At 46.7% G+C, this 19,589-nt stretch overlaps 1 protein-coding gene across 2 annotated transcripts in view; it reads left to right on the top strand.

Moving 5' to 3' along the window:
* The first annotated feature begins 494 nt into the window (after positions 1-494).
* KCNS3 (potassium voltage-gated channel modifier subfamily S member 3) overlaps positions 495-19,589 on the top strand; it is a 35,531-nt gene continuing 16,436 nt past the window's right edge. The window contains exon 1 of one of the 2 annotated variants that reach the window (XM_079941026.1): positions 495-687. The gene's annotated coding sequence lies outside the window, so the exon portion shown is untranslated. Of the gene's footprint in view, positions 1,436-19,589 lie in introns of both variants that reach the window. The other variant, XM_079941025.1, reaches the window with a different exon arrangement.

Here is a 19,589-nt window from a genome sequence, read left to right as displayed (position 1 = left end):
CATTCCTGCCTGCTGCTACCCTCTCCTCTAGCCAAACCTCCCTGTACGGTGCAGGTTTGACCTTCTAGAAGCCTACCAGATATTGCTCCCTTACCTCTGACTCCCACTGTGGGCTTTGATCGAACAAAAATGATGAGAAAAACCCAAAGACACCATCGGGTACTTCGATGAGGTCAGAGAAAGTGTCTTTTACCTTTTCCATGCATCTCTTGGCCCCCATCCCCTCCCCCCGTGGGCCTGACTCAGGCTCTGGAACCTAACTATGTGTGGTCTTGCTAGGTGCTGGTCTGAGGCCAGCGATCAGAGGATGCTGGGTTGGGGGCAGCTGGCAGACTGCCTGATGTGGGGCGGGAACCCAAGGAACAGTGGGCACCTACAGCTTGGCGCAGCTGGCTCTGAGGAATTATTGCCAAGTCTGCACAACTTAAAAATCTGCAGTTTGGGGGCGGGCGGGGGAGCGCGGGGGTGGGTCCCCGAGCGAGCGTCCCATTTCTCCTCCGGGCGGTTCACTGAGCCTTCTCGCTCACTGCAGAGGGGCGGGCGATGCCTTTGGACCACACGCCGGCCTTGCTGAAGTCCTGGTTCGTTCCTCAACCTCGGCAGAAGGCATCTTCCTCTGACCTTCGGGAAGGGGACCGGACTCGTCCTCCTTGCTCAGTGCATACGTCCGCCACCTCTTCTGATCTGGTAAGTCGAGGAATGGAGCGTGTGAAACAATCTTGTTCTGCACTGTGCTTGAGTCTTCAGGCAGCCGAGCTGGTGGTAAACAGGCAGGACCTGAGTCTGTTTCCTCCTTCGCACTTTGTTTTAAAACAAGTTGGGGGCCGCGATACTTACTAAGAAAATCCCGGCAAATTCGCAGGGCTTTGCTTGGGAGGAGAGGCGGTTGCCGGAGCCGCCGGGGCCGCAGAGGAGGTCATCTGTCTCCCACAGGTTCAAGGTACTCCCAGCCGCGGAGGGCTCGCAGGTGGGAGGCGCGGGGCGCGCTCCGGCATCCCCCCGGCCTGGGCGCGCAGCTCCACGGGTGACTCTGCACTTGGGTCTGGGCGGGGGCGCGCGCCCCGCGGGGCCGCCTCTCAGTCCATCCAACAGTTCGCCTGTCGCGCGGCCCGATCCCGGCAGCCAGCAACCGCCCGCGGCACAGCGCTGCGCCCTCGGCCGGGGGAGCGCCGACTGGGAGCCCGAGGCGAGGCGGCGTGCGGAGCTGGGACCAATGGGGCGGCGGCCCAGCGGCCGGCCCCGCCCCGCCCCTCCGGCGGCTCCCGGGCGCCGCGCGCCTGCCGGGCGGGACAGACAGACTGACCGACGCGGGCCGCCCGGCTCTCCTCGCCGCAGCCGCGGCGGGCGCAGGGCCGCGCGGAGACGCCTGATCCCTGCAGCGCCGGCGGGCGGCGTCGCAGAGCGGAGCCAGCCAGAGACGCCGGGACTCCTGCAGGTACCTGCTTGTGTCCCCTCCTCTCCCTGCGCTCGGGAGACTTCTCCGTGCGACCCCGCAACTTTCCCCGCCTTTTTGCGCCCAGCCCCGCCGTTGCCTAGGTCACGGGTGCACGACCCCGCAGATCTACACCCGCAGGGGGACTTCGCATCCTGCTGGGCGCCTGTCTCCGGCGCTGTCCATCCTCCAGTCCCCAGACCCGTCGTTGCTGGAGTCCTAAGGATCCGCCTGTTGCGCGGGCTGTCGGCAGCCGAGGCAGTGTCTGGGTGCCTCGGAAAGCCGCAGGGAGGGTGTCTAGAATCCGCTCTTGAGCGCGGGGTGGAGGACGGATGGAGGCGGGAGAATCGAGGAGCCGGGGAAAGGCGGCACTTCGCGGAGGGGCATCCCTGGGGCGTTTCCTTAGCCGGGAAGCCGTTCCTTCTCTTCCTCGAGAGGAGGCGCTTTCCTGACGAACGTAAGTGCTTCCCAGGCCGCCTGCTCCGCCTTCTTCCCTGTCATTCTCCCCTCCCCTTTGCCCTGCAGCGGTGCGAGGCGCCCCGCGACAGTTGCTGGGAAGAGCGCAGCCAGGGCCCTTGCTCTGGTGCCGCGCTGCGCCCAGGGACTGCCGGCGCGCTCCGGGTGCGAGCGGCTTGTGGCTTGCAGGGCCCGTGTTGAGTCTCCCGCAGACTGCGTTCGGATCAGTGGTAGCGATGGGAGTGGGAGCCTCGGGGTCGGGAACTTTCCTTTCCCGCGCCTCTCTGGGTGGCTGCCCGACTTCTGCAGGTGGATGGGCTGGCGAGCGAAGCAGACCTGCCGGCAGGGGCCGCGGCGAGGCGGGCTGGGCGCCTTTCGCATTGCAGGGATCACTCCGAACCGCCACCCGCGCCGCTTCCCCGGCTCTGCCTCTTGTCGTTTGTGCCCTTGGTGTCTCCAGCGTCTCGGCGGGGGACACTGAGCCGGTAGTCTAACTGAGGCAGCCCACGACTGGGGTGGACGGCAGCCAAGACCTACCTCCACCCGCGGAAATGGCCCTGGGGCCCTAGTCTGATGCTGGGGCGCGGTCGTGGGGTGTTTCTCCTCGCCCTCCTGGAGAGTAGGCTCTTGATTTTTGTCTTTCATGTCACCCTCCGAGAGAGGAGCAGGTGAGAAAAACCGGATGGGAAACCTTCCCCTCCCTTTTCATGTATTTGCTTAAGTGATTTGCATAAGCGCTGGCTTAGAACTGTGTAAGTTACCCCTAGTTGCTCCCCTTTCTAGACTACTTGCAAATACCTGCCCAGGTAAACAGGCAGCAAGCATTTTCCTGAGCACCTGCCCGCTTGCTAAAGTCAGATGCCCTGGTGCCTCCCTCCCCACATGTCTCAGGCTGAGAGAGGGTGGCATTGATTCTGTGGTTGAACTTGGGGTACTGGGCAGGCCTCATTCTACCTCTGTTGTAAACTGCTTGAAGGCACTGATTCACTCAGAGTGTATCTACAGCCAGCCCACAGTGGCTGGGCCAGTCCTTGGTCATACCCAGAGCATGGTGAAGTTTCTGCCTCCCAGTCTATTCCGTTTTTCCTCACCAGATTCGTTCCTTCTCCTGTTCTAATCTTAAATTAGCCATTTCAGAACTAGGAATTGTCAATATTAGGGTAGGGAGGAGATGATACTGAAGTACTCAAGAATCCTGAAGCCAGAGCATGTTGTGAATATTTTAAGGAGACTTGCAGAACCTGTGTGGACTCAGGCTTGTGTCTGAGCCATCATTACCTGGAAAATCAGCCTGAACCAAAAAGCCATTAATGAATACAGCAAAGCTAAGGTTTTGCTGGTTAAAGTGTGCGAGAGCAAATTGGGAGGTTGGAAGCAACCTTTGTTCTGTTCAGAAATATTAAAATATTAAAAAGCCAATGCTCTGACACTTGAGTTTGCCAGCAAAGCACTAGTTAAGGTTTTTCTTCTTCCTTATTATTATTATTTTTTTAAAGTAGGGGAAAAGTGGGCACTTCAGCCACCTCCTCTGTCTTCAGTGGATTTTGCCCTTCGCTGTAATCCTTCACAGACCCTGCCTCCCTCTGTGCTACCAGAGATCTCCATCTGCCCTGTGTCTGGCATTTGGGGCTGGGATGTGCGTCAGCTCCGAGAGACCGCAGGCATCACAAGGGTTTTCCTCCACTTCTTTTTTTTTTTCTGGCCTCTCCATGAGAGGCATGAGGGATCTTAGTTCCCCAGTTCCCCAGACCAGGGATTGGACCCAGGTCCCCTGCAGTGGAAGCGTGGAGTCTTAACCACTGGATGGCCAGGGAAGCCTTCTTTCTTTTTTTTTTTTTCTTCTTTTTTTATAGATGATATTTATTGTCTGGATACCATATGCCAGCTATGCTGCTTGGCACTTTTCCAGGCATTATCTCATTTAATCCTCAGGACACCCCCATTGGGAAGTGAGGTTTCCCTTCTTGGTCACAGTGTTTCAGGGGGAGCCAGCAGTAGATGGAGCCGCTGCAGGGCATTCGGAGCCTGATGGGAGACCGCAGGGTGGGACTGAGCCTGAGGTCTCACTGGCAGGCGAGGACAGCTATCCAGGATGGGGTGAGGCAGAGGGGCAGGTGGGCGTGTTTATTGTCTCTGCTGATCAGGTGTCAGGAAGGTAGATCTGCCTGGGTGCCACTTGTGTGAAAAACCTACTAGGACTGGGGACCTGGGCTCTAGCCTGATTTCTACCTGCTTATGGCTCCTTGACTCAACATAAGTCACTTGGCTTCTCTGAGCCTCAGTCTCTTTAGCTGCAAGGATGTAGACATCTGACATTGTTGTTACCCCGTACTAGGCACTATGCTGAAAGCTCTCCACGTATTAATTCACTTCATCCTGATGACAACCCTAGGAGGTAGGCTCTTTTATTATCCCATTTTAATTTAATTTTATTGGCTTAAAACAACAGAAAAATGTTCTCTCACAGTTCTGGAGGCTGGAAGTCCCAAATCAAGGTTACCCACAGGGGTACCCTCCCTCCAGAGGTTCTGTGGGCAATCTGTTCGTTGCCTGTTCTAGCTTTTGGTAGCTCCAGGCATTCCTTGGCTTATGGCTACATAACTCTGACCTCTGCCTCCGTGAATTAACCTATTGTAGATGAGAAAAAAGAGACAAATGAGTATCGTGTGCAAAGTCACATAATGAGGATATTGTAAAGCCAGGATTCTATCCCTGGCAATCTGGCTGTGGAGCCACTGTGAGATTCTGTCCTTTTTGTTTGTCCCTATAGCCCTGATGCTGTGCCCTGCACTTAATAGGACTCAGACTGGGCTTGTTGAATGGTGACAGGGAGAGGTGGCTTGCTGTTACCAGGCGACTTTTTGGCCCCCTGTCTCCCCTTGGAAAGAAACTTGAAAACGATGCAAGAAAAATGTTCTTTTTTCTTTTGCCAAAGTTATCCTCTTTCCAATGGAATTCTGCCCAGCTAGTTGGGAAGAAAGGAGACAGATCATAAAGACTGTGGGCCAAGTCCACCATCTTTGTGTCTCACAAAGGAGGGCAGTGGATGTGGAGGGTGCTTGGAGGTGGTGGAGTTTGAATTTCATCCTGAAGCTGGCTTTTGGTTATTGCTCTTGGCTAGTCAGGGTGCTTAGCTGGAGCAGGGGAGGAGGAGAAAGTACTTTTTACTGTTGTTATTTTATTTTGCATTCAGTGACATGGTAGGTGAAACTTGGAGAGAAATCCCAATTGCGATGAGCACATCAATGACGTTTAGAATGTGCAGTCAAATGTAGAAGCTGATTTAGAAGAACTCCCATCCTTGTTTTCCTTTATCATTTCTTTAGATCGCCCTTTGCAACTTTGCAACACACACACCTACCCCTTATAAAAGTAAACTATTCTTGCTAAGCTATAAGTAGTTCCTAGATTAGGTTGTAGTGTTTTTCTTTGTGGGCAACGGGGTCTTGCTGTTTCTGGAATGCTGAGGAGCCTTGCATCATGGTGGGTTTTTTTTTTTTTTTTCAGAAGCTTTTCCAGCATATTTCTGCTTACTTTCTATTGGTCAGAATTGTGTAAGAGGCAGAGAAAGCAAGCAGCTTTAAAATATATATATATATACATATATATATATATATTTAACTTTTTATTTTATACTGGAGTATAGCTGATTAACAATGTTGTGTTGGTTTCAGGTGTACAGCAAAGTGATTCAGTTATACATATACATGTATCTATTCTTTTTCAAATTCTTTTCCCATTTAGGTTGCTACATAATATTGAGCAGAGTTCCCTGTTGCACCATAGTTTGCTTGGAGTAGATACCTTATAAAATTGTCTTTAACTGCACAAGCGTTGGATGATAAAGGCCCAAGACCCCCTTTTAGGCGGTAACGTTACAGATGTTAATGTTGACAGCAGCTGGCTACAGTGTGCTTGCCGAAGTTCCCAACGAATGAAGCATCCTGCTGGGGTCCTGAGCAGATCAGCTGAGCTCAACTGAGCGCCCAGCAGATGCTCACCAATGTTGACTTAATGATTAACTTCTGTGGTCTTGTATATATCCTCTTTACATATACAATTATGCACAAGCATTTATTCAACAAGTATTTGAGTACTTACCCCATATTATGTACAAGGCTGGGGCTGGGTAGGAGACAGACGTTAAACAAATAAATGCAAACATTTGAGCAGAGGCAAATGTTCTAAAGAACTTCATCCGGGAGAGTAGCAAGGGTGGGAGGGTGCTAGTTTAGACGGGGGAGCTGGGAAGACCTTTCTGAGGAAGAGACTTCTCCTTCTGAGGGATGGAGAAGAGTTTATCATGTGAAAAGGCAGAGAAAAAGATTTCTGGGCTGCACGGTGTGAGGATTCTAAGGCAGGAATGAGCATTGATGGTTGGAGGAGCTCCAGGAGAACTGGCCGGGGCACTGGGAGAAGGTTGGAGAGGAGGGCAAGGGCCAGATCACGCTGTGTGCTTTGAGCCAAGTTCAGGATCTTAGAGTTTATCCTGAGGGCTCTGAGAAAGAGATAATTGAATAGTGGCAAGGGAGTGTCAGCTTATGTTTCTCGAAGATCACCTGTGAAGGCTGTGAAAACGATATTAAAGAAGAAGAGATTAGAGAGGTTCCAGCGTGGCAGTTGGGAGCCTAGTTAGAGGCGTGCTGGGGATGTGGAACCTCAAGCCAGCTTGGACTGAGTGAGAACGAATGGGCGGTGAGGAAGTGGTACAGGTACAGGTTGATTATGAAACAAAACAGAGACAGGGTGAGTGCAGGGCAGGGTTTGCATTTATGTCCGTCTATGTGGAAGGCGACCGCGGCTGATGTTAGGGAGCTGAGTCCAGCTCCTCAGTAAACCAACACATACCCATCTCTGTGTGTGGGGTTACGTGGTACGTACTAGCACTTCTAGAAGGTTAGACATTTGTCTGACTCTGTCTCCAATCGCTGGGTAAGTTTAAGCGTATCACTTGTCCTTCCCTGTTTTTTTCCCCACAGCCTGGAAATGTTATGATTAAAAAACTAGATAATCTTTCTATGAGTATTCTTCTTCCATAATGTCATTTATATGTGTTAATTTGGATTGTTTATATAAATTGAATTAGGAGAACTAGGAGTGGGTATGTGGGAACATTTGTGGCGAGATTCTAAGCACTTGGTCCTTGATGATCACCAGTAAGCTGCTTTCGAATTGGCTTAAATGGAGAGAAATCAGTGATCAGCGTGGTGGTGGTGAGGAGGTGCCAAGCCTTTCCAAGATGTATGGGGGCGAGGCCCAATGGGGAGCCTGAGGCATGGCTAGAGGCCAGTTTTCTGTGTTTCAGTGGAATCCTCCTTTACCAGGTCTTCCTCGTCACATGAGACTCTTCCTCTTTACTCACTGGTATCTTGTAAAAAGATTCAAGAGAGCAACATATGGTCCGTCATCTGGGAACCCATGTTTAGTGGAATATGTTGGCCTAAAGATCAATAAGGAACATCACAGATAGCCTGATGGAGTCTTGAAGAAGCGGTGGGTGAGTTCCCAGTGACCAATTTATAGTTGTAAGGAGAGCATAAAAAGGACCATATAATTGAAAACTACTCCAAACATTGGTTCAGAGGCCTTTTGAAGACTTCTTTCAGTAATGGTGACTTATATCCTGACAAATAATTAGTGTGTTGAGATAAAAGGATATCAGCAGACTAGCATTTTGGGCTTGAACATGTTTACATTTTTTTACTTACATTCTTCTATGAACTGGTTTGGCTTTTCCTGAGCCCTGAGTGGCCTGCCAAAGTGAACCTAAAATCATCTCCTGTGATTTACTTAAGGTAAAGAGTTTATTTGGTTAAAGGGATGGGAGATCTCCGTGGTTAAAGATCGTGGTTTGCAGATTTGGATACGCCTGGCAAAAGTATTTCAGCACTTTTGTCATTGAGGTCAGTAAATCATACCTTCTGGGTAGTGTTTTCTTGTAGGTTTTTAAGATCCCAGTTTTCTAAGCGTGGTACCGTCCTGAGGCCACTGACATAAGACCTCTGCCCGGCCTCCACCTCTTGGTCATGAGCTGTTGCCTGGCCAAGATTTAGCCCCTAGGCTTTTTCAAGTTTGAGCCTTCTTGGTGAAGCTTGTCTCCTCTGTGCTAAATGTGTAAATAAAAAGTGTCATTATGTGACAATGTTTATCTATCTATCTATCTATCATCTATGCTGAGGTGCAAAACGATATCAATATCCCCATACATTATCATCTCCTTAAATCACAAATCCTACAGTGTAGGCTCTCCAAATAGGCAAAAATAGGAATCTTATGAAAGTTCATATGGGGCCTGAGAGCTTCACCTTTAAGCAGTTTCCACAGGCTTCTGGACCTAAATAGAAATCAAATGTCAGAATGGTGCCTCTTTTTGGCGATGAGCACTGAGTTCTCTTTTCCCAGCTCCTCCAGACTTAAAATGTGGAAGGTGCAGCACGCTTTGCCTTCTCATCTTGTGTCTTCTATACAGCACTTTGAAGCAGAGAGTACCCAGTAGGATGTACAGTCATATAATGTGGCCCTAAACTCCCCTGGCTTTGCTTTTTTACCAGTTGCTCCTATCACCCATATCAACAGTTGCACGCCAGCAAGGCCTGTTTTACAATCCTTCATTTGTAAGTTAGTGTCAGCACTTCGGAAATAATTCCCACTTAAGCGTTAGTAGGCATCAGGGTTAGGTTTCAGAGTGCCCCACGAATGCAGAATTAAGTCCTAAGGAGTGGGGCGGTAGATGGCTTTGAGTAGTGGACGTGCAAGACTGTGTGGTGTAGACGGGAGGGGATGGAGCCCTCTCTCCTGGGGACAGGGTCCTGCCGCACACACCCATCTTCTCAGACGCAAGCCTCGAGGAGGAAGGGCGCCCATTAGTGTGGGCTGCTTAGCTGATTGGGCAGAATAGACAAATCCACAAAAAAGTACCGTATCGGGTAGAGAGTTTCAGTTTTGCAAGGTGAATGGTTGCACAGCATCATGAATGCATTTAATACCATTGAACTGTACACTTCAAAATGGTTGAGATGGTAAATTTTAGGTATTTTACCACAATAAAAAATTTGGAAGAAGGAGAAATTGAGATTCCAGTGCTATGAAATAACGTTTTCAAGTGTTTTTCTCTCAGGACTTTACATGCTTAAAAATTATTGAGAACCCCCCAAGAGCTTTTGTCAATGTGGGTTATATCTGTCAATATTTATATTAGAAATGAAAACAGATGCATTTCAAAGTATTTAATTATTAATTCATTAAAAATAACAGTAATCATCTCATAACATGTTAACATAAATGGCATATTTTAATGAAAAGTAACTAGCTTTTTTTTTTTTTTTTTTTGCGGTACGCGGGCCTCTCACTGTTGTGGCCTCTCCCGTTGCGGAGCACAGGCTCCAGATGCACAGGCTCACGGCCATGGCTCACGGGCGCAGCCGCTTTGCGGCATGTGGGATCTTCCCGGACCGGGGCACGAACCCACGTCCCCTGCATCGGCAGGCGGACTCTCAACCACTGCGCCGACAGGGAAGCCCAGTAACTAGCTTTTTTAAACAAAAAAATTATGAGTGACATTGTTTTACACTTTTACAAATTTATTTACTGTCCGGTTTAATAGAACACAATGGAATTCTTAGAGTTGCTTCTCTATTAAGTCTGTTATGTTTTCAAACATCATACATCCTCTGGAAAACTCCATAGGACACTTGTGAGAGAATGAGAGGGAAACGGGAAGATAACATCTTAGTTTATTATGAAAATAGTTTTGACCTCATGAATACTTTAAAGGATCTTAGGAACCTCAGAGTTTCCTAACCACACTTTGAGAACTACTGCTATAGAATAAATCTCCAGCCAAGTTAATTTTTGGTTGTGTTATATGTTTTAGTCTCTTTTCCTCTAATTTATCTGAATTTGAACTTTAGCAATTCCATATATTGCTTATCTATGATTTCAAATGAAAGAACTAGGTGGCTCATTAAAAAAAAGAACTATCGTATCACTTGTTTTTCTCAAGCATGCATTTTCATTTACTATGGAATGAGGACTTCCTTTCAACATCTCAGAAGGAAAGTCTGCACCCCTCCAGAGGCTGTACTGAAAGCTGTCCCTGGGGCTCTGTCCTACTGTCACATGTTACTGCTGCGCTCACTGGAGGGCTTGGGGGCTCTCCTTTTCTTCCTTCCTGTTCTTTCCCACCTCATTCTTCATTGTATGGAGAACTTGGAAACTCAGAGAGAGGTGAGCACACATAGGACATAGATTGGAGAAAGGAGAGGTGTGAAAATATATTTTAACACGTCAAATTGAAAACTTTCTGACTTGCATCACTGGGGATCTCATTATTTTATAAGTTTTTCATATTGATAAAGTATGGAATTAGTCATAGCGGATAGTTCTGAGCAAAGCATTAAAAAAATCCTCTCAGGATGGTTTTCAGGAGCTGGATGTTGGTGAAGCATACAAACATTTTTCCTCCCTTCCAAATAATGGATTCGGTGTTCTATAAACCATCATATTTATTAGGTGCTATATGAGCCGTCATATTTAGAATGTTAAGGGAACTTCTTTTTGCGCCCCGTGAAATAAATCGTCACTGTGGCAACTTACTACAGCAACAGACATTTGGCTGCTTCAGAGTTTTGTTGTAAGTGTGCTGAGGATTTATGATTTGGCAAATCTGTGACTCCTAGCAGCAATAAATACTTTCCTACAATCCTTTGGAAAGACCATAATGTGTCAGGTGTGCAGACTAGGCAGAAACAATAGCTCGGTCAGGCGTTCTCATCCTGTTGTCCTGGAGTCTCCAGGAAGGACTGTATGATGTGAAGACCCCTTCCAAACAGCCTTGTCCACTCTTTTGAGCAGGAAAATCCTTGTCTTTACTCTCATGCAGAGCATTAATTTAGTTATGCTTCCACCAAACATCTCTCCCACTTCTCTGCTGTATATCAGATGCTGATACCACTGTGTATTGGTGATATTGCTTACAAATATGGTTCGGTTCTGCAAGCATGGAGGGTGGTGCCTATGTAGCGTGAGATGTGTACGTGGGCGCGTGTGCACGTGCGCACACGTGTAGTACATCAAAGGGGAGTGTCCTGGAAGAGGTGACATTGGAGCTGACTTCTTGAAGACAGAACTGGAACTAACTGGAAAAGAAGGGAACAGGGAACAGCTTCAATGAGGAGAGTGAGCTGTAAGGTCGGGGATGGGAAAGAATCTGATGGGGCTGAGGCAGAGGGGTTGGAAGTAGATTGGGGGACACAGCCGTCAGAGAGGCAGGCAGGGATGTTCTTGCTTTGACATCAGTGGAGGAGTTTGAACTCTATCCCAAACACACTGGGGAGCCACTGAAGCTTTACCTAAACGACACGTTCTGACTTGTGGTTTAGAAAAGTCTCTCTGGCTGCCTGCGGAGGTGGAAGGGGTGTCAGTGAGAAGGGGGGGCAAGATGCTGTCACTGACTCGTCTACTAGTGGGATTTGGGTGCATTAGAGCGGGGCCTCTATCACCCAGGTAGTTAGTTTGACCTGTTCCTTAGACTTCTACATTCTTTATCTTTATATTTTAAGGTCAAGAATAGAGACCTCTCTGGGAAGATTGAATGGAATTTTTGGCCACACATCTGCTTCCACTTCCTGCAGCCCCATAATTTCCTTTGGGTAATTATTCCTCCCCATTTGAACGTTGTCTTGGTGGGATGGTAAGCGTTAAGGATTTCCCCGAGGTTCCTTCTGCCCCAGTCCAACCATTGGGTGGGCAGGTGACGTTGCCCAGCCTATCAGGCGCTCTGTCAGTGGAGGGACTGGAGGACGGAAAAGTCCACTGGCGTGTTCCTTGCTCTGCCTAACCAGACATCTTCTTCTATCAGTTAGTTATTTCTGTTTCCATGTCCTTCAGAAGTGCCCTGGCTCCCGTCTGTTGCCAGGTGTGGTTTTTCAGACTTCTCTTTGGTCCTGAGAGCTTCAGATAGCCTCTGACTGACGCACACTGGATTTGCTAGTGAGCCCCCTGGTTGTTGCTTGTATCCAAAGGGCCTCCGGTGACGTGGGAAGTGCCCAAAGGCCTTACTTCACACCAGAGCATGAAGACTAATCTCATGGCCTTTTCTACTGGTTTTGAAAGGGGAACAGGGCAAACGCAGGACAGTGTTTGCTGAAAGGGAACGAGGGAAGTACTGAAAGGGACACAGGAGACGAAGGCCCTGCCAGTGAACGTTGCGGGCCTCCAACTGTTGCCGCAGGTGATCCTGACTGCAGGTGTGTCTACCTGGGTGCGTGTGTGTGCATGTGTGTGTGAAAATAGCATCAAAGAGATGGGGCAATCGCTGTGTATTTAGAATTTCAGTTCTTACTCAGACGACACTCAGGGCTCTGGCAATATTTATGTAGTACTTATATAAATAAAGTATTGGGTACTGCTCGAAATGTGATATACATAATAACTCACTTGTTTCTCATCATAATACCTCGAGGTAGGTATTATCATTTTATCTTATATTACTTGTTCATCTATCTATTTATCTATCTATCTATCTATCTAATCTATGTATCTACCAACAGATGAAGAAACATCAATGAGAGATTTTAATAACTTACCTAAGTCATAGAACTAGAAAGTGGCAGAATTGGAATTCAAATCAGGTCAGGCTAAGTACAGAGTCTGTGCTCTTGCCTATGAACGTGAACCTTAGCTTTAGATACTGTCTACAGTCAGGAAGACTGACTGTACATACTTTGTTGAGAAAAGTGCACAAAAAAATTGTGACCCTTGTATTGAACACCTGTGCTCTATACAATGACCTTTGAAGATGTTTTGTAGCTTTTCATAGAAAGAACATGAGATGATAAAGGTTACGTGTATTCTTCCCACACTTATCTAGGGATATAGGATAAAAGTGAAGTTTGCTGTAAGTACATGAGCCTGGTGTGTGAGGACAGACAGCCAACAGGAGCAGAGTATGACCAGCTCACCCACATGGGCCTTGCTCGGGGAGCTGGGCTTGGGCCCAGGGCTTGCCGTCTCCCATGTGGACTTAACCATTCTGAACCTCACTTTCCTCATCCGTAAATGATGGATTATAATAATGCCTGCCTCTCTGGGTGGATCTGGGGATGAAAGAAGATCATTCATTCATCCATTGTTTCTTGCTGGGCATCAAGGATGCAAAAATTAAGAAAAAATAGGCCCTGCCTTTGAAGAGGTCACAGGGTCATGGTGGAGGCTTCGAGGAAATTGTTCTACTGCAGCTCAGCAAGTTACATACTCAGATGGAGGCAGATACTGGCGGATGGGGGATGGGGGGACCTGGTTTTGGGGTAGGGAGAGGTCAGGGGTCAGGGCTTGGTTTTGAAGAATATGATAGAGAATATGAGTCTTGAAGGGCATTCTGAGCAAACAAGTGAGAAGTTAGGGGCACTTGTGGAGAATTTCAAGTAATTCTTTACAGTTCTAGAGTTTGAGTTGGGTTGTGACAGGTGAGGATAATGGATGAGGAATGATGATAATACTGACAGCTAACATTTAATTGAGCATTAACTACGTACCAAGCACAGAGAGCTTTATTTGTATTATCTCATTTTTAGGCCTTGTCACTGCCCGATGTGCTATGTGATATTTTGTAGCCATGTTTCACAAATGAGGAAGGTGAGGCTCAGAGAACTTAAATGACTTGCCCAAGTCACATGGTTAGTGAGTGGCGGAGCTGGGATTGAGACTCAAGCCGTCTGGATCCAGAGTTTATCCTGAAGGCCAAGGGAGCCATCAAGCACATTAAGGTTGTGCATTTTAGAAGGTAACTTTAGCTTGGATTGAAGAATGAATTTGAGAGTAGGGAATGGGGACAGGCCTAAGGCAGGGAGGACGGTCAGAAGTCTATGGAGTAAACCATGGAAAAATACCAAGCGTCTGAATGAAAGCAGAGGCAGGAGAGAGAGAGGGGAAGGAAAGGGACTTGAGAGATATTTGGGAGCAGAGGATGAAAGGAAAGTGTGGACGTGTTTATTTCAAGGTCCCGTTAGGACAGTTGAATGGATACATCCAGTAGGCAGTTCCATGAGTGCACAATGTAGGAGGAAGCTTAGGGCTGGAGATCCACACCTGACCTCTGGAGTTGGGTGAAATTTTCAGGGAGAAGAACTGTGGGATGAGGAAGTACCCACGGGGTGGGGAGGTGACACAGACTTGAGACCTGCAGATTGTATCCAGGCTACAGATCTGTTTGATTTGGCTTTACAGTATTAAAACATTAACAACAAAGTTGATAACAGTGAAAAAGTTGGGAAAGTTTCCATAAAAATAAGATTTGTGGGCATTCTTGACAGTGTGGGGCAGCCTGGCCACCTGATGCTCACAGATAAGGGATAGCGGTCCTTTTTTGGCGGGGCTGGTGCTCTCCAGCTTCTCACAATGGCCAGGTGACCTCCTTTCTCATTTTGGGCACCTGCTGAGCCCCTGCAGGTATTTTATTTTGTGACCTCAGATTTAAGATTTGGGAAAAGGAAGCAGAGTTTCATAGGAAACCAAGAATAAGTAGCCAGACAAGCGGTGTCAGTGAATGGCAGGGGCCGCGAGGTCAGCAGTGGCAGATGCCTCGGACAGGTGAGTCACGCACAGCCGGGTTTGGTCACCTGAAGATGCCTTTAGCAAAAACACTTAGTGCGGCGTTAGGGTAGGTATTGTAGCAGAAGAAGGAAGGATGAGTGTAAAAAACGTTTTCAAGCAGCTGTGTTGCAAAGAGGAATTTGGGGTTGGGAGATTTTATTTTGTGTTATTTTTTGATATGTGAATGCCTTCAGCACATCTATATAAGGACGTATGTGATATAAAATAGTACTTTCTTCCTTTACCCTTGACTTACATTTTATAACTACAAGGAATCCAGTCTTGGCTTTGGTTGTTTAGCAGATTATCCTACAAGAAAAAGGTTGTTCTTATTAAAACTACCTGCTCCCAGGGTATAGGATGGCGTGAGGTGCTTTATATGCCTATGAAGACGGCCCTGTGAACTTCTGATTTTACCAGCATTCAATGCAGTTTTGCTATTCTGATATGTAAGCCGCAGTGCCTTTAGAGGGGTAATTCTACATTTTAGCAACAGCAAGTTAAGTCAAGCCGTGGCCATGTGGTGATTTATAACCTGCATTTACTTATGCCTTTGTAAGCTGTCCATTTCCTTTTTTATCATTTGCCAGGTGGAATCTGTGTGATGATCGTATCAACCAGCATCCCTTCTATTTCAGTCTGGGTTTGTGTGCTTTTATTGGTTTTATGCCATATGCCAATTTTTCCATTTACTTTTTTTGTATTTGTTATGCTATAGCTTGATCTAACTTATTGTGTGTGTGTGTGTGTGTGTGTGTGTGTGTGTGTGTGTGTGTTGGAACTATCTTGTCTTTGATGTAAAACTCTTTTTATTAAGGAAAAAAATGTATCTCCCTTCTGCAGTGGCTGATAAATAAGCTACTTTTCCTCTGTGGTGGCCACAATTTCAAACTCACATCTGCTATGATTTTTCTTTTCTGCCAGTAGTGCAGTGGGCAAGAAAGACTTTAAAATTCGACATGGGATGGAAGCAGCCAGTAGCCAAGCTATGTGATAAATGTAAACCAACTAACTGATTATCAGTCAACTCAACATGTAATTTTTAAGACCCTCATGTGTGTCATGTAAAGTTCAAGGCACTGGGGGATACAGTGACGCATAAGGCAAAAGTTTCTGCTTTCATGGAGCTCATATCCAAGTGGGGAAACAAACTATAAATAAAATAAAGAAACAAAGCATATGTCTCTACGTGTATTTTAGGGATTAACAAATGCTAAGGGGAAAAAATAAAGTAAGGAAGGGGGCTTGGAGTTTCATCGAGGGATATTTTAGATAGGGTAACCAAGGAAGGCATCACTGAGAAGCTATCATTTGACTAAAGACCTGAGAGAAGTGAGGAAGGAGCCATGCAATCACCTGGAGACAGAGCGTTCTAGGCACAGAGATCAGCCAGTGCAAAGGCCCTGAGGCAGGAATGTGCCTCACTTGGCATGATTAAGGACTGTTACAGGGACCAGTATGGGAATGAAAGAGAGTGAGAGGAGTAGAAGATGAACTCAGATGTCAGGCGGGGGAGGGGAGATTTTACTCTGAGTAACATGGAAGCCACTGCTGGCTTGAACACAGGAGCAAAGTGAAGTGACTTACATTTTGACAGGATCTCCAGCTAAGGCATTGTCAACTCTTTTTGTGCCACAGACCCCTTTGGTAGTCTGGGAAGCCTATGGACCACTTTTCAGAATAGCATTTTTAAATGCAAAAAAAAAAGTCACAAGATAAAAAAGAATCCAATTGTATGCAAATACAGTTATCAAAATACTGAAACCAACTTATGACTTAGCAATACAGGTATATCTTCTTCTTTATTAACTCATTAAAGATGATCTAGCCATTTCAGATCACTGCAGTTCCTGGTGCACTGCTCTACCTGGTGGCAGCCTCTAATTTTTCAGATGTTCTAGAACAGTGATAACTCCAAGAGGGTTTTTTTTTTCAATTTTTCTGACTGGTTCCTTGTGGCTGAATAGTTCAGGAGACCTGGGGTGTGGTCCCTCAGTTTCAGCAGATTCTCTGTATGGCCACATGCAATCCATTTCCCTTCCACAGAGACATCTCTCACTTGGGTAACTCCTGGCTCACAAAGGTGTGGACGGTACAGGCAGAATTCTTCGTATTGTAAGAAGAAAGAATCTATTTAAATATGCCCAGGGAATTCCCTGGCAGCCCAGTGGTTAGGACTCTGAGCTTCCACGGCAGGGGGCCTGGGTTTGATCCCTGGTTGGAGAACTAAGATCCCACAAGCCACATGGCATGGCCAAGAAAAAAAAAGTTAAATAAATAAATAAATAGCCCATGTCATAGGGCTGTATCTTGGCCAAACGCACCCATTTTCCGCTCTCCGTACCTACCACAAGCTTTTTAGCCTCCATGTCTTTGCACGTGTTCTTTCCTCTGCTTGGAGAACAGCCTTACGCTTACCTGTCTCCTTTACCTGTTCACATCTGACCTGACTCTCGGGGCTCAGCTCTGATACACCTGGTTATGTAGTTGTCCTTCCTTCCCTATCTGAGGAGGACCCTTTACTTCCTCTGAACTGCAGCACCTTTTTGGTACCTCCCCTAGTGTTCATATTCTGCCTTGGGTTGCAGTTGTTGATTTACCTGTTTACCGTCTTCCAAGCTCTTCTAAGCTGCTGTAAGCTCTGAGGGCAAGAGCCATGTTCTGTTTTGTTCTCCATAGTTCCCAGGACAGGGCCTGCCTTAAAGCAGACGGGAATGAACAGCAGAAGCTTATGATTCCTACAAATGACTCCACAGCACGTCGGCAGACGGTTCTCTTTCACTCAGATCTGGAAGTTCACTCAACGTCTACCCCACTCCCTCTCCTCCCTTCCCAAATACTGACCAAGGCTGCTTATGACCTTTTATGTTCTCAAGTAGAAACAACTCTTTTCCTAAGTGTTTTGTAATACTTGTAAAGAAATTTGCACAATGTTGGAGGTATAGAGTAGAAGGAAAAAAATCACCCAAATTCCGTCATCCAGAGAGAATACATTTCACATTTTGGTGTATATTCTTATAGATTTTCTTTTTTCATTTTAAATTTATTTATTTATGTATTTATGGCTGTGTTGGGTCTTTGTTTCTGTGCAAGGGCTTTCTCTAGTTGCGGCAAGCGGGGGCTACTCTTTATCACGGTGCGCGGGCCTCTCACTGTCGCGGCCTCTCTTGTTGCGGAGCACAGGCTCCAGACGCGCAGGCTCAGTAGTTGTGGCTCACGGGCCTAGTCGCTCCACGGCATGTGGGATCCTCTCAGACCAGGGCTTGAACCCGTGTCCCCTGCATTGGCAGGCGGACTCTCAACCACTGCGCCACCAGGGAAGCCCCTTTTTTTTTCATTTTATAAAGTCAGACATAGTTTATAAAGATCAGAATCATGACACTATTGTATTATAATTATTTTCTTCTTTTCCTTAGCATATTGTGACTATTCATGAATCTATGGGCAGTGGAGCACAGTGGGTAAGGGAAGAGCTTTAGAGCATTATTGTTTGAGTTCAAACCATGAAACTATCACTGAAGAGCTGTTGACCCTGGAGAGTTAGTTAACTTCTCTATTTACCAGTTTCTCTGTCTGTAAAATGAATCCAATAAAAATATTACTTGTACCAGTGTTGTGAGATTAAGTGGGTTCAGGCATGCAAACACTTAGAGCGGGGCCTGACTCGGTATGCGGAGCTGTTATTATCATGTGAGTGTTTTTAATGGCCACAGAGTATTCCATTGCATGGCTACCTCCTAATCTATTTAACCATTCCCTTACTGATGGACTTTTAGGTTGCCTTTGACTTTTTACTCTTATGAATAATTAATGATGCAGTGAACATCCTTATATCTACATCTTTGGACACATGTCTGATATCTTTCCTCAGGATACATTCCAAAATGTGAAACTGTGGGATTTTGTGACACACATTACTAGTGTCCTCCAGAAGGTTTCCTTTAACCGACTGCTACTGCTACTGTCATTGCATGATAGGTTTTCTTTCCCTGCACCTCCCAGAACTGTTTGCTTTCAGTTGCTTATTTTATCACTGTGTTAGTGGAGATGTCTGATGCATCAGCCATTGAAAACGTGGGGGACAGACAAGCTCAAGCACAGAGTCTAAAGCCCCCGGGGGAGCTGATTTGCCTGCTTCCTGGCTGCAGGCTGAGCCTCTGTTTTTGGCCAGCCACAAAGCAGGGGGACTCCTGCAAGGTGGAGGGAACCAGGGTATTCCTTCCCGGGACCAGTGGAATGGCGGCAGTCCCGGAGGACCACGCAAACGTCGGTGGCTGTGTGGTTCTGCTTTTTCTTCTGAGGTGCTCACCCTTCCACGGGGCTTTCTTTCTGTGCATTGTCTTTGGAGGTGACTCAGCAGCAGCTACTCCCTGCCTCTGTTCCCCAGGGGAGGTTGTCTAGGAATAGAACCCGAGAAGAGGCCAGTGGTGTTTAGTTACCTGTGCTTCCAGCCCTTGGGATTTCTGGGGATCGTGTTGCATTCACTCATTCTGGATGGCCAAGAGAAATAGAATTTAGATTAACCTTTCAAATGTCATTTAGAGGCCTTGCTTTAGAAAGCACTTACTGGTTTGCTCTCCGAAGACCAGAACCCCTATCAATTTATTTTTAATTCCTGAATATGTTAGACCCTGGGAAGTTGTCGTTTTCTTCTTGGGACAGAGCAAAATAAAGGGAAAAAAACATCTTTGTTAATTCAAGGATTTTTCATATTAACTTAAGGGACTTCTTGAAATTTGATAGTTTGGAAAAACTAAGTCGTTTGGAGATATTCTTAGTAATCTACTTTCTGAATCAACTAGACAGTGTTGTGTTATTCTGATTGCTTTGGATTATAGGATTTAAATATATACATAATTTACTGGCACATTAAATTCCATTATGGTGGCCTGATGGCGATATTTTAATTTTATTTAAGCAAAACCCTGGACCACACTTCTCACTAGTGCAGCAAGGTAGAGGTGAGGTCAAATTTCACCTTTTCTTATTATTTGTATTATCTCATTACTCTTTGATTGTGTTGAAAATTGGTCTGTGGATGATGAATAGGGGCGAGACTACAAAACTGATAGATATTTGTATCTTTTCCTGGAATGTCAATGAGTTTCCG

Source organism: Stenella coeruleoalba, assembly GCF_951394435.1.
Source record: "Stenella coeruleoalba genome assembly, chromosome: 13".
Taxonomy (NCBI): domain Eukaryota; kingdom Metazoa; phylum Chordata; class Mammalia; order Artiodactyla; family Delphinidae; genus Stenella; species Stenella coeruleoalba.
The sequence above is the reverse complement of the archived record's forward strand: the minus strand, read 5'-3'. Positions and strand labels throughout refer to the sequence as shown.